The following is a 6,400-nucleotide window of genomic DNA, read 5'->3' as shown; positions in this document are numbered from 1 at the left end:
CCAAAAGGCAGATCTGCAAGCGCAAGCACTGGCAGCTGCTCTGCAGCTGGCAGTGAAGGCTCAGCCCTTGGGATGATGAGTGCCACCTAGAGGTGGAGAAGAGTAATGACAACTACTTCTAGGAGCCTATTTTAAATGCAGTAATCAAGGCAAACACTGCCCTCAGCAATGTCCACCAATCAGACCATGCCCAGCGTGTGGCCAGGAGGGACACTGGAAAGTGAGTGTCCTTGGAAAAGTGGTAAGCCCCAGGATGCCTCAACACAAGAGGACCACCCTTTTAGACCAAGCCCTGCTTCTGGCCCTAATGCTGAGGACTAACAGCTCCTAGACTCGACCATCCCTATTACTCTAGAGTTATCCAGGATAACTTTCAAGGTAGCAGGTAAGCCAATCTCCTTTTTAATTAACATGTGTGCTACCTACTCTATCCTTTGGGGGGTCCTAGTTTTCCTTCTTTAATCTCGGTACAGAGGATTGACAGCAAGCCCTCCTGCCCACGCACTACAGGTTCCCGTTTTTGCCATTTGGAAAACCTTATGGTTGCCCATCCATTCCTAATTATTCCTCCCAGTTCTATCCCCCTTTTAGGTAGAGACTTTTTAACCAAAATTGGGGCCAAATTTTTATTTCACTTCCCTACCACTTCCATGTCTCCCAATATACTTTTAATGGTTGTATTTACAGATGATGACCAGGTGGCCAAACCTCCCCTCCCTATAGATTTGGTTGACCCTATAGTATAGGAAACCAATTATCTGGTTGTGGCAACCCACCACACATTGGTTTGAATTGTTCTTTGTGGCCCTACTATTTTCCCTGTCTGCTCTCAGTTTCCCTTATTCCTCCTTTACCTACACGGGCTTAAACTTATCATTTCTCATCTCCTGGCCCAGGGATTACTTATCCCCATTGATTCCCCTTACAATACCCCCATTCTCCCAGTTAAAAAGCCTAATGGGACTTATCCACCCAGTTGTCCCTAATCCTTATACCCTCTTATCTCAGATTCCCTCAACTGCCACTAATTTTTCTGTTATTGATCTTAAGGATGTCTTCTATATGATTCCTCTGCATCCTGAGTTGTATCCCTTTTTTGCCTTTATGTGGGAGGACCCTGACATACAGGTTGCTCACCAATTAACTTGGACCATTCTTCCCCAGAATTTTTGAGATAACCCACACCTCTTTGGCAAGCACAAGACCTCCTCCAGTGCCCCCTTTACAATATTTAGATGATTTTCTACTTTGTAGTCTCTTCCTTGAGATGTCCAAATGGCACACTGCCCTTCTCCTTAATTTTCTCAGAAGCAGGGGTTATGGAGTGGCCCCGCATAAAGCCCAGTTATTGTACTAGTATTGGGAAGAGGCATCAAAATGTATTAATGTATTAGTATTGGGAAATATTTTCAATTTTCAAAATATATCTTCGGGAGTAAAAAAAAAATGCGAGTAGCTTCATGGAAAGGGCTGCAGAATTCCAGGCACCAAGGGTGATTTTCATGACAACAGAGATAGTCCCAGAGCCTTTTTCATTGTAAAGATAAGATTTCCCAAGGATGTGGAAGGATGCCATAAACCTTCAGGAGATCTCAGACTTCAATAATCATGGGAGGATGCCATAAGCCTTCAAGAGATACCAGAATCTGATGATTAATTAACAAATTTTGGTGTATAGCAAAAGGCTTGGGGTCTGTACCAGAGAAAGGACAGACCTACAGAAAGTTGTCCCCCACATCAAAAGACTGGCTCCAGAGGGGGCATATCTAGTTGGGTCAGAAGACTGATTGTAAAATACTCTGTATCCAGGAATTGTTGGTGACCTTATTTTGGGCCATCCCCCTATTTTATCCCAGGATAGTATAGAGCTGTAAATTGTCTCCTGTATTTCTATCTTTGTAATAATAAACTCATTTAAGTTTTCAGCAAGAGTTCAGACTAGTGTTATATCTATCCTAGTTCAGGACAAGGACCCATGGCTATGGGAACAGTTTCTGAGAGCCTAAAAGAGGTCCCTGGGAACAGGTCTCCTAAACCATAACAGTTATCAGTGCCAGAGGTGCAGTATTGATGCAAACATCTCACCCCAAACACCTAGGGACTAACTGTTGACCAGGCCAAGGCCTTATGAGACTTGCAGCCTCCCACCTTGGCTGATCAAATCCAATCTTTCTTGGACTTTGTGGGATTTTTCCAGCATTGGATCCCCAACTTTGCCATTTAAACTAAGTTACCAGATGAGGCAACCAAGGAAACACCAATTGGACCCCTCACTTCACCCTTGGCTGTTCACTGAGCCTTCCTGGCTTTCCAGGAAGCCCTCCTTAAATACCCTCTTTTGATACTCCCCAATCCCACTAAGGTCTTCTTGCTATACACTGACAAGAGGCAAGGAATAGCCACAGGAGTGCTTACTCAACCCCTGGGACCAACCCAAACACCAGTGGCATACTTATCCAAACAGCTTGACCCTACTACTTGTGGGTGGCCACCCTGCCTTAGGACTCTGGCAGCATCCACCACACTCACAAAAGAGGCTCACAAAATTTGTCTACAGTTGCCTCTACAGGTCTTTTCCCCACATAGGCTCCAGGATTTACTCTATCCTCAAGCACTCCCTCTTCTGTCCCCTTCTCACATTCAGGAATTTTATTTATTGTTCATGGAAAATCTGGACATTAGACTATCTCACTCCCTAGCCTTTAACCCAAGGCCCTTAAGCCAGGAGTCCAAGTCCTTATCAAGTCACTACAACCAAATAATCTCTAACTATAGTGGAATGGGCCTTTTACAATGATCCTCACCACACCTACTGCAGGTAAACTGCTGGGGGATCTCAACTGATATCCCCTTATTCAACTCCATCACAACAGCCCCATGACAAATTCTCCTGTAAAATGTTGGGGCCCACTAATTCCATTTTTCTCAGAATAATTCTCTTTAATGCTTTTATTTCAGTAGGCCCACCTGTTTATATCTGAAAATTCACTGTGCAACCAGCCTATTTGCCTCCCCTTGATAAAAAGTTGAAACCACCACAAGGTGGGATCAGTATGGTGCGCTCTCCCTTTCTGTATGCCAGAGTAGTCATAAGTATTAAACTCTCTAAAATCTGTTACTGATGCTCCTGACCCAGAAGCATGTTTTCCACTTAACCAGACTCACCCATACTTACTGCTAAAAAGAGTGGTGTGTGTCTTTCTCAGGGAAAATGCTGCTATTACTTTAATGAATCTGGTCTAATGAAGAAAACTGCTGAAAAGCGTGGTATGTCTCTTTCTCAGGGAAAATGCTGCTATTATATTAATAAATATGGTGTAATGAAGGAAAATGCCTAAACTCTGACCAGGTTAAGTGAGAATATAAAAACATGATATTGACAACCTACCTCATATCTGGAAGGGTTCCAAAAACCAGTAGCTACTTGGTTCCTCCCCCTCCTGGGACCCATTCTCATGACTTGCCTTTTCTTTTAATAGCCCCTTGTCTACTAAAGTTCATTCAAACATGCATTACTGAGGTGTTTAGGGTAATCTCCAATCATCTACCTTTGCAGCCATACTCCCATCTGCCCACTTCTGAATGATCCAATCTTCCTGGCCAAGGGGCTTCCTATGATGCCCCCCTGACAACAGGATAGTTATTGACCCTTCACTGCCTAATATCAACACAGGCTGAAAATAGATCAGGTCCCTTCCTTCCTCCTGGCCCTGGACCCTGCAGTGAGAACAGAAAGTGAAATCCTAGATGCCAGAGTGGAGATGTCACAAGACTCTGACATCACAGGGCAGACTCCAGTGGTCACGAGACTCTAGATGTCGTGAGATGATTGGCATTCCCACCCTCCCTGCTAGCTCCACACCAAGCCCCCCCCCACTATAAATACCTTTACTTCCTCTCTGCTGTGTGACTTTGTAGACTGATTGCAATATTGGTCTCCAGACTTTGACTGGGAATGCCATTTCCTTTTACTAAAGAGACCTAATCTCACATTTCTTTGCTGGATTTATCTCCTTTTCTACTTCCAACTCAGTTTCAATGTTACACTCAGGAGAATGGGAATGAACCTACTATATGTTTCAGCAACACCACTTCTAGATATCTACCAAAAATAATGAAAAACAAGATATCAAACTAATGAATGCATATCTATGTTTATAGCTGCACAATTTATAATTTCCAAACTATGGCACCAATAGATGAATGGATTACAAAACTATGGGATATGTACATAGTGGAATTTTACCCGCCATAAAAAACAAAACTGTGTCATTTGCATGAAAATTGATGAAACTGGAACAAAATTGTGTCATTTGCATGGAAATTGATGGAACTGGAGAACATTATGCTAAATGAGATAAGTTAGTCACAAAAGAAGTAAAAAATCGATGCTCTCCCTAATATGTGGAAGCTAGGAAGAAAATGGGTCATAGGCAGAACTCTAGATGAAAAAGGAGAAACCAAAAATGGGCAAATAAGGTGACATAACTAAGGGGGATAGAAAGGGGGAAGAGGAAAATTTCCTAATGTACATTATATACATTCACAAACATATCAAAGTCAATCACTAAGCCAAACATGAGAAGAAGGAATAAAGAAGGGAATGTGTTGTGAAGTGGAGAAGTGTCAAAAGAGTGATGTATACATGTATGCCTCTACCATCTTGTACCTCATTAAGATGTATGACTAAAATGTACCAATAAAAAAAGAGAAAAAAAGAGAAAAAACATCAAGTTTGAAACCTCCAGGCACATATTCTTTTTTAAACCATCAAAAGATAAGAATCCCTTGAGCATTAGCTTCTTCCAGTATGAGTTTGTAATCAAAGAAAATTTTCTACAATCTTCTTTTGTACATTGCTATCAAATTTGACAGCATTCTCTACTCTGATAACCACCAAGGGAATTCTACAACAGCTGTAAAGCTATCATAATGTCATCCTTACAAATAGATGGATGAGTTAAGTAGAAATTGAGATGTTTCAAGGATGACTAATTTTTTAAGAAACTTGAAGGCTCATGGAATAAGATACTTTTCTCCATCCAGTATAGAAAAAGGTACATTTGCCCAACTAGAAAATCTCAATGTAATTACGTTGATCTTTACATTAGCTAAAACTTGTAATGAGTGTTTTTTTTCCACAAAAATTAGTTTCAGAGCTGTTGGGTTATTTCCCATTATAATAAGTAGCTGTAGCACAAAAGAAACCAGACAGATGTTAGAAGAAATACTAATTATAACTGTGAGGTCAAGTAACCTATTAGAAAATTAGATAACTAGAAATTTTCAAAGTAAAGTAGCCTTAGGAAATTTTTATAACATTTATACTTGAAAATTTAAATTTTATCTTTTTTTGAAAAAGGAAATTTTTTTATACTTCAGTATTTTGAAAAAATCCAGTTAACTGAAAACTTGGTGTTATAATTACTGAAATGACCTTTACTTATTTCCTAAGTAGATACAGATGTAAATTAACTAATATATCTGCATTTACCCAGGACTTTTTATAAATGTTAATGTTAACTGAATAGAGCACCTATGTTTATTATTTATGAGGTAGTAAAGAAAAGATGTTTATGTATGCTTTATTTCTTTCTTTGGACTTTGCTTTGTGTTTTATTGAACTTCTCAGTTCTCTGAATTTGTAGTTTTCTCAAATTGATAAAGTTTACAGCCATCATTTCTTATAGAACTTTTTCTATTCCCTCACCACATCTCTCCTTCTGAGACCTTAATGATACGTACATTAGGCTTCCTAAAATGATCTCATAATTCAATGAAGATTTTTAAAATTATTTTTAGCACTTTTCATTTTTTAAATTTCTAAAAATGTTTTAAAGAATAATCTATAGAGCATTCAATTTTTTTAAAGAAATGAAAATGGAGGTAAGAAAATATTTTATATTTACTCACATACAGTCCATTTTCAATGTTCTTCATGCCCTTACGCACATTCTAATCTTTATTTGGTGTCATTTTATTTTCCCTGAAGAACTTCCTTAAAAATTTTGCAGTGTACATTTGTTGCATACACATTTTCTAAGGCATTGTTTGTATAAAATCTTTATCTTATTTTTATATTTTTAAATTTTTTCTTTTTAAAAATTTTTATTGGTGTATTGTAGTCATACATATTAATGGGATAAAAGATGGTGGAGACAGACATGCACATATCACTCAATTAGCCCTTATCCAATTCCAGTCCCATTCCCTCCCCCTCCTTCCTTCCTATGCTTGGCTTAGTGATTGACTTTAATATGTTTTTTAAGTATATCATGTTAATTTATTCAGTAAGTAACTTATTTAGAGCTAACTTGATTAACCTATAATAGCCATCTCAATCATATTTTAAGGTATCTGCTTATCCCAGACATGATTACCCATGCCTCTAATCCTAATA

This window comes from Muscardinus avellanarius (genome assembly GCF_963383645.1).
Source record: "Muscardinus avellanarius genome assembly, chromosome: 4".
In the NCBI taxonomy this organism is placed as follows: Eukaryota; Metazoa; Chordata; class Mammalia; order Rodentia; family Gliridae; genus Muscardinus; species Muscardinus avellanarius.
The sequence above is the reverse complement of the archived record's forward strand: the minus strand, read 5'-3'. Positions refer to the sequence as shown.